Below are 9,918 nucleotides of genomic sequence, written 5' to 3' on the forward strand. Positions count from 1 at the left end.
ATATATATATGTAGATATATATTAAATTTTTGGATTAGATGGTTGTGTTCATGCAAGTCAGGTTCTATATATGGATGAATTGTATTGTTTCTTTTAAAAAAGCTTAGTTTTAGATTCCACTGAATTTTGATGGATGGAACAAAGTTGGTTGAGGTTCTGCAGTAGATATATATATATATATATATATATTATAATTGATTAATTGTTTTAGATATTTCTTAGGGATTAGTGGAGAAGTTTTATGTGTAAATAGTTAACACACAGATTTATATATAATATGTGTACATTTGTATAAATTAGATTGTTGGATGTTTTAAGTGTTATGATAGTTAGGATAGGAATTTGATCCACTGTATATTTCTGTGTATTTGTAGCATGTTTAGCGTTTTAATACATTGGAATGTACTCTTAAATATAGGGTGTTCTGTGGAAGCCTAATTTCGTGGTGCTTGTAGTTTTGGTGTTAGCTAGTCGGTAAGTAAAACCACCCTATAAATATTAATATGTGATGTATTTGTGACACTTATTTATTTTTTTGGTAATGGTGTATTATCATTCACGTTATTCATTCAATTAAATTTTTATTCAATATATATTAAAGTTTTTGACTGCTTCATTCTTTCCCGACTTTCGTGAGCATGTGTGAAAAGGTTCTATCGTTATTTATTTATTTATTTGTTTTTTTATTTCAGATTTACAATCACATATCTCGATTTATGTGAGCATTTAGGATTATTTATTTATTTATTTATTTAAATCTTTTTCTCGAAACTCCAATTACCATATTTTCTTCTATTATAGAAATTAATGGATTATTTTAATATACTTGTTAAGTATTAATTATTGTTGTCGCATAATTGATTAAATTTCTAAATATTGAGGTGAGACATTAGCATTATCTTATTTTAAAATAATTGGAATTATTTTCCTTAGAAAACGGGATCATCGAATTTCAGTATTTTTGTGTGGACAATAATTTTGGACATACCGACATATCTTTGTTATAGAAACTCGTAGTCCCCAATTAACAATGCAATAACCCTGTCACTGGGGATTAAACACTGACCGTGTCGACACGTACTTCTGACATAGAAACTATAGTTTCGCACCGTTCCGTCGGTGAAGAATAACGGCTTTTGATATTCTGGCTCGGGTCACCGAGGGTAAACCTATGAGTTCTGAAATCCGACTCGGGTCACCGAGTTTAAATAAATGAGTTATGATATTTTGTTTTGGCATTAGTTGTTGGGGGGCATATATGCTTGTTATTTTGATAAAGGAAATTTGTTATGATTTATTTTCGATTTTTGAATTTCACTTTGTTGTTTATTCCGCTTTGTTACATTATATATACTTTTAGAAATTATTGAACAATTTTTATGATCCCGATATTTTTAATGGTTGCTTACTGGGCTCCCAAGCTCATTAAGTTGTTCTCTCTATCTTTCAGATCAGGAGTAGGGTTGGGTGGTGGGCAGTTTAGCGGGGTCGTTGAGCAAGTGGCCGCCTAGTTATATTTCAAGTTAATAAACTTTCTTGTTGTGAACCTAGAACTTATGTCTTATGTTTAATGTCTTGTGAGACACTTGTTACTTGCTTCCATTATATATCGGGCATTGTGCCTCTATGTTGTTTTTGAAAGTTAATGTATTTGTTAAAGGTTGTTTTATCTAGTGTGAGACAGGTTTTGAGGCCTTGCGTGCCTACTTAGTCATGACCTTGTAGGTATGCGGCCGTTTGTCAATGCTCTAGGTTCGGGGCGTGACACATCCAGTTTGGTGGAATGATGGATCAAATGAGTTCATGGGCCTTATTCAAGTTAAGAATGTTGAACATGGGCTTGGAAATAAAATTAAGCATGGTGAATATCCATCATTTGCATGAAAATGAATTGTAGATGAGGGTAATAAAATAGGAGATAAATGCTTGCATAATAGTTTAAATGTGAGTTCCATGTTTTACACGCTATCTGCATGATAATATAATGGAGATAATTGTTTTTATATGGAGAAAATAGAGAATTGTTTAAATGTCTAGCTATATATGTGAAGAATATTACAAAATTTTATGTAATGAATTAATAGTTATGCTTACCTGCCCCACTTCAATATAGGTCTATAATGACTAAATGACAGTGTATCCGAACTAATCTCCATCGACATACTTGTCTTTGTAGCTATGGTTGTCATTTTAGCAATGATGTCAAGCAAACAAAGACAAAATGCTTTACCCCGTGAACTTGCTTCGGTTAGGGATATTCATCGAAGTGCACACATGACTCGGATATTAGATGGTGGTGTCCACAACTATGTTAAATACATACGGATGTCTATACCTTCCTCAAATTTTGCACTATACTAAGGGAATGTGGTCATTTTGAGAGATACCATCCATGTCACCATATAGGAACAAGTGGCATTGTTCTTGCACATTGTAGGACACCATGCAAAAGAATAAGGAAATAAAAAGTTGATTTTTGTTAGATTGGGGATAATGGTGAGCGAGATATTTTTAATGAAGTGCTTCAAGCAATTTGTAGCACCGTAGATTTATTTGTCAAATAATCGGGCACATTAATACCGATATAGAATTTAACCCAAATTTCTATCCTTTTTTGAAGGTGTGGTGTACTTTTTTCTATTCTCATTTGGCTTAAATTTTCACGTAGACAATATAATTGACTTTTAGTTCACATGATTGCATTGGATTTGTTGATGGGACTCATAGATGCAAGGGTCAGTGCAAATCTAGTTAGCAAATTTCAGGGCTGCAAGGGCATTACATAGAATGTCCTCGCGGAATGTGACTTGGATTTAAAATTTACATACATTATTGCTGGTTGGCAAGGTTCAGTAAACGATTATGTGATATTAAAGGATCCATTATGACAACCACCACCATATGGGTTGCATATTCCTCCATGTCCATTAATACAACAAACATCACAATTTGTCATAATTATTAAATTTCATTAGAAAATTTATTCAAATTATTTTTATTTAATGCTAGGTAAATACTACCTTGTTGTTGCTCGGATACACAACAACACGTGGTTTCATATCTCCTTATTGAAAAAGTTATATTTCAATCTTCGTCATTCTCAACTTAGATCAAGAATAGACAAAAACTTTGGGCTTTTAAAGAGTCGGTTTCAGATTTTGGACTCCTATCATTTCACAACCCAAGTCAATCTTGTTCTTGGATGTTGTGTGTTACATAATTTTGTCAGAGAAATTGATCCAGATAACATAGTGGTGCATGAAGATGTAGGTAATGAAAATGGAATACCTACAAATGATAGGCCTAGCACGTTAGGTGAATGACGTGAGGCTCAAATTCAGTAGAGAGAAGTAGGTGAGAACATCAAAGATGAAATGTGGCATGCCTATGTTTCACATAGGTGCACTTCACAAGTGGCATTGTAATGTTTCAAATGAGTTTTGTTTTGTATTTGATGTAGATGTCTTGCACTATTAATAAAGCTATTATTGTCTAAGTGGACTTTAATGAAATGTGGCATGACCACCTTTTTTTATGTTAATAAAATTGTTAGTTTTTAATTATTCTAACAACATATTAAACTTTTTTTATTTCTTTGGATGTTGTTCCAATAATTTTTTTCAAATATGAATGAAGTATTATTTTTTTCAATATTATTACTTCATCACCATGTTTAATGTTTTTGCTTTGTTTCATACTCTAATAAAAATTTCCAATGTAGTCGCTAAGATGTCTAACTCACGTAGCTACTACCGAGGGAGTACAAAATGATAAGCATAAGGAATGCCAAATAAAAATTTGGACAAAGAAAATGGATAATGTCTTGATACCATTGCTTCATGACATGACAAGAAGTGGTCTGAAAGGTGGATAAATCTTTCAAATGTCAAGCATTCGTAGAAGTAGCAAATGTTGTGAATAGCATGCTCCCCACCGCTTGCATGATGCGGAAAATGTGGAGAATCACATGCGCACTTTGAAGTAAAAATATCAAGATATCAAGAAGCTTATGAATCTCGGTGGTGTTGGTTGGAATGACTAGTCAAAAAAATGTTGCGTGCTTGAAGATGAGACTTATCAAACATTCATGGATGTATATGGCTTTTATTTATTTTTGTTGTTTACTTCAATATGTCTAGCACTATAATTTAATGAATGGATAAATTTTTTTCATGTGTTATTTTTCCACAGGACAACCAAAAAGCCAAAAAGAATATATAAATAAGACTATACCTTTTTTGATGAGTTGTGTTTAGTTGCTGGAGATGACCATGCCATTGGTGATCATGCACGGGCCATTTACAACCAATTTGGTGATACGACGCTAGAGGATGAGAGTGCAACCCCACATAAAACGCTAGTGGACTATGAACCCATGGATACATGTAACCAAAAGCATGAAGCACTAAGATCATTCACAAGCAAGAGCACTGCTAGGGCTAGCTACTGGATGATTTATTAAAATGAAATGATTGTAATTGAGGTTGTAATTCAGTTAATTTATAGTGAATATTATGAAGATGTAATGGAATTAACTGATTTACTTTGTATTAGTTAATCAAATGAATGTGAGGTTGTATTTGATATCTCCTAATTAGTTAAATTATGTGAGGTTAATTTATGCCGCATATGGTCATTATATATGTGTGCACATGTTTTAAAATGCAATGATGCATATTTTACCTAATCATGCTCCAAATGTTACAGATTTTAAAATTTACAACCTGATCATGCTTTGGTTGATGTAGGTTTAAAATAAAGAACTTGATCATGCTGCAGAGGATGCAGATTACAAAATGTACAACCTGATCATGCTGCAATGAATACAATTTTAAAAATACAAATTTGAAAATTCAACCTGATCATGTTGCAATCCATATAGTTTTTAAAATACAAATTTAAAAATTTAACTGCAGCTTGACAATACACGCAAACATAAACCATTAACTCGGAGATTGAAAAACAAAGTTCATAAACCATTAACATGATAAGAAATTCAATCGCAAACATAAAACCATTAACAGATCGGTAATTGAAATCAAAGTTCATAACAAAGACATTAACATCAATGGCAATTGATAACGAAGTTTATAAACCATGAATAGTACTACCAATTTAAAACAAAAGTTCATAGCAAAAACCATTAACATCAATGCTAAGTTATCATGTGAGTTTGTCATCTCCCTCAAAACACTGCATATCTACTCCACCCCTGACTGATGAAGAATCCCTATTTGTAGCTAGAGACTGAGTGCACTAGATCATATTTGCCAAGTTAGTCACACTAACATTGCTAGACCTACTTATACTGACATTAAGCACTGGCCCATGGCTGGTAATGTCACTGACTTGCCTTGTCTTAGATTGCTGGGTATTGAAATCAGGAGGTTGCCCAATCTCATTTAGAGCTACAATGCTCCCCAATTAAGACATTCTTTGGAACAAGAGCCTCGAGTACTTCTCCTTTTGTGAATATAGAATAAATTATTCCCGAGTTTAAACTCATAGTAAACATTGAATATATATATATATATATATAAACACATTACAGTAGGTAGTTTTTGTCTTTTTTGGCAAACAATTGCAGGTCCATTCGTACTTCCCTGCCATTATAACAACAAAGAGCAAAGGGCAACTAATTAGACCTCATTTAATACAACTCCACCATGTGCATCACAGTCCAAACATAATTAACTAAACTTATGCATTGGAACTAAAAAAAAGTATGAAATACTTACTTTCTTATGAAACCTTTTGTTGTGCCCTGTTGCATGGCAGATACTGCATTTGATTGTGGTTAACCCTTTCCTACTTAATTTTTGTTTGCCTTTCACAGAAGTATCAGCACTGAATTTTGATGCATGCAAGGAATTCTCAATCTCTTCAGCCTCTTCCCTCCTTGCTATTGCTCTCCTTCCCCTTTTTCTTCTCCCCAATTGGTGTTGGCATAACTCTTGTGCCACATCTACTCAGCCAAAGCTCTTCATTGTTTGTTGGGTTTATGTAGTGATGGTAAACCTTTATGTAGAGTTGACACCAAGTAGGATACATGTACAAACTCTTTATGTTGTTGATTATTGCCATATATTGTCTGATCGACATAAGGGCAAGGCAAACTCTGTCAACTCCCCATCTCCTCGCATGTGCAAGTTCTCTCAACCATAGTCAACAATGAAGGTCCCTCCCACACCGTGATCTGCACCTTAGGGCCACCAGAAAATTCTAGGGTGTAGCTCTAACTCTCCTCCTTCATCTTATCAAGCTTCTTTTGGATCTTTGGATATATATTTCCCTTGAACTTCAGCATCTTCTCTTTATTCTTTTTCAACCTCCTCATCAATTTCACTTTTATCATCTCAAGCATTGTGATGATTCCTTTATCCCTTGCATCAAGTATGTACCTATTAAAACACTCACAAATATTATTGAGAAGAATATCACACAGGCTTAAGGTTGTAAACAATGACCTGGTCCAGCTTGCATGGGGCATGTATGCATGATCAAGCCATTTTCTGGCTTCTAGGCCCACTTTCTCTATTTCTCCAAGACAATACTTAAACCTTGGCAGATATATGGCCCTTGCAGCATTCTAAATATAATTTTTAGGGCTTTGCCTCTGAATTTCTCCCTGAAATTAATGTAAACGTGGCAAACACAATTTTTGTGTTAAATAATTTTCAATATTTCTTAGACAGCCTTTTTTAAGCCCTGCAAGTACATAACAAATATTAGTAATAGCTAGCATAAATAGAACTTATTTTAAGCATGAAACATAACCTTTTGACGATCACTCATTATTGTGATAAATTAGTTGTTCTATATCTCCAAATCATCCCTCAAAAGCTCTATAAACCAGGTCTAAGTCTCTCCATTCTCAGCTTAAAACCATCGCTGATATGCAATTGAAATATGCGATCATTTGAGTCAACCCTTCTACTAACAAAGTAATTTCCCACTATACAGATCTTTCAGGGAACATCTATCAAATCCTATAAATGGCCTACAGCCTGACCAGAATGCATCCTTCAAGAGCTTCAAGTAGACATAAAAGCCTTTGAAAACACCTTAATCCCTCCACAAAATCACTGCTGGTCCCTAGATTACTTTGCATAAGTTCAGTTGTGTACCTGCTAAGTTTTAAGTACTGCTCAGCCTCATCTCCATTAACCCACATCATAGCCAAATTTTTGGTTCTCCATGATTTCATAGTAGATATTGTGAAGCCATGATCATCCTTGACTTGTTTAATTATCCCATTGTAGCTCCAATTTGGATCAACCTTGAATTTGTCAAAGTGTTTAGTTGCAAGCCACCTTGAAGTCGCATGAAAATTAGTGAAGACCTACCCACAACTATGATCAAAATTGGCACTCTTAATTTGCACGGATGGGTTGTCTTGTCTCATGTGAGCTGCATATATCCTAAATGAGCATTGTTTGTTATGACATGCACAAATGACTCTTTTATTGTCATTTTGGGGAACCATATCCGAAATCTTCTTAATCACCCAGTTCTTGCATGCATTCTTCAATTGGTCAAAATCACTAAACACCATTCCAACCCTTAACCTTAGGTTATATAATTCCTTCTCTCATTAAATTACGCAAAACCTACTATGACCATCACCATCCGAATTTGCTCGACAACAACTCATCGATTCAGTCATGCTCCGATTCACTTACTTCTCCACCAGCCTCCTTGTGTTACACAACTCTTTTGTGGAAAGATCGGGATACCCTGAAATCGACCTTCCTTTATCTTTTGTTCATCCATGATTTCTCGGTAAAATTTCATCACCTAAGGGAAAGTCATAATCAGAATCATGTAAATCCTTTTCTACCTGAGATTCATGCTGAACAGTACTATTTAACACCTCTCCAATATCAAACTCGATGGATTCCAAAACATATAAATAAATAAATAAAAATAGCATATCAGTTCAATGTTGATAACAAGCATATAAATGCATTGAAACCCTAGACATAATTAATAGCATCAATATAAATTCAAACAAAAATATGAATTCAAAGTTAAAAGAAACCATTACATTCATCTTTAAATCAAGCATTTTAAATTCTACCCGATTTATAGATAAATCTCGTAAATTCCATGTTCAATGCATCTATGTACAAAGAATTATAATATGGCTGACACCTGTGACATATTGATAACAACAATATGAAATCAAACAAATTATGAATTTAGTTTAAAGAAACCATTAAATTCATCTTTAAATCAAGTATTTTAAATTCTACCCAAATCCATGGATTAATCTTAGAATTTCCATGTTCAATGCATCTAAGTACAAATAATTATAGTATAACAACACCAGGACATAATTGATGACAATAATATGAAATCAAACAAAAATATGAATTCAGTTTAAAGAAACCATTAAATTCATCTTTAAATCAAGCCTTTTAAAATTCTGTAGTTTATCAAATAAATTGTTGCATCTAAGTACTCAAAATTATAATATACAACATAACCGAGCAACACATATATGAAATCAGCTTTAAAGAAACCATTAAATTCTTCCTTAAACAAAGCTGGAGGAAAATGGGAGGCTACCTCCTTTGAACATAAGAATGGTCATATATTAAGCCTTTTAGTCTATAGAAATATATACGCAAAATACACTCATTCATTGTCATTACCCTACATTAAACAAGGGTGAGAATTTTTCTTCATAAAGGCAAACCCTTCATGTGTCGAAAAGGTAAAACACCATTAAATACAATCGCTGGTACTACAAATCCCTAATCGAAGAAGCAAAATGCTTTTATGATAAAACCTGGAAACAATGGTAAAAAAGTAATAGATATGCCACAAAAAGAAGGTCTTTTATTGATTAACAAGGATTTGTTTCATGTTAAAAGCAAAGGAGATAGGTACCTTCACTAGGGTTTAGTGGGATTTACAGAAGATGTTGTCTTTTAACGATGTTCGAGACACTCTAGTTACACAAAGCACTAGAGCTTAATGGATGGGAGGAGACGACAAAGCCAAGAGCCGTTTTTACCAAAAAGGAGGACACCGACTTAGTAGAAAAGGGTGCTCTGACAAGAAGGGTTTTGGGGAACCCCGGAAATTACCGGGTCTTAGGATTGGGACGAGTGAAGAAGACTTTGATCGAAGAAATGACGCACTTACGATGGCCACTACTTAACTCTGAGGTGTGTCATCTGTCACTGCAAGACATTTCCTCCTCGAATTTAATATGTTGAAACTAGCAGCCACATCAGCACTATCACCGGAATTGGCCCAGAAAGAGGCCCTTGTGGCCTCTCATGCATGCACTGGGAACAAACATTTTGTGGATCGCCCGCTACATAAATACTTGTGGCCATCTGCATTATAATTTAAAAACATTTGTGGCCACCAATATAACTATCCCTACTAAAATGAAGATCAAAAATGGGAAATTGAGCACTTCATTAGCTGCACTTCATTCAAAAATAAGATCGTGGCGAGGGAGAAAGTGATATGACTTCCTCACCGGCAGTTGAGAAAGTGGGGAAGTGGGGCCAACTTCCCCAACTTCATGTGTTCGATTTGTCATGAAGTGAAGCAAAGTGATACTTCCCCCACTTCGTCTAAAACTGGACTTTGAACCAAACTCACTGTCAATTTTTTATCAGTGAGTTGAAGCGAGTCAATTTATAAAAATTCATTTCCCCTCACTTCCAAAGTCTTTTTTGAACTCATACAACTTCACATAACAATAAATTCTCCACTTTATATTCTCACTGACAACGAATATAGTGCCTGAAGCGACATCACTTCCACCCACTTTTGTAGAAGTGGCATTCTCATTTTCCCACTCCCGCATCATTTGCCCCCAAAATGAACAAGCCCATTACTTCCTCCTCACCTCTTTACATCCCTCACCTCCCCCACTTACGTCAAAAGTGAACC

Source organism: Dioscorea cayenensis, chromosome 10 (assembly GCF_009730915.1).
Source record: "Dioscorea cayenensis subsp. rotundata cultivar TDr96_F1 chromosome 10, TDr96_F1_v2_PseudoChromosome.rev07_lg8_w22 25.fasta, whole genome shotgun sequence".
Lineage (NCBI taxonomy): Eukaryota > Viridiplantae > Streptophyta > Magnoliopsida > Dioscoreales > Dioscoreaceae > Dioscorea > Dioscorea cayenensis.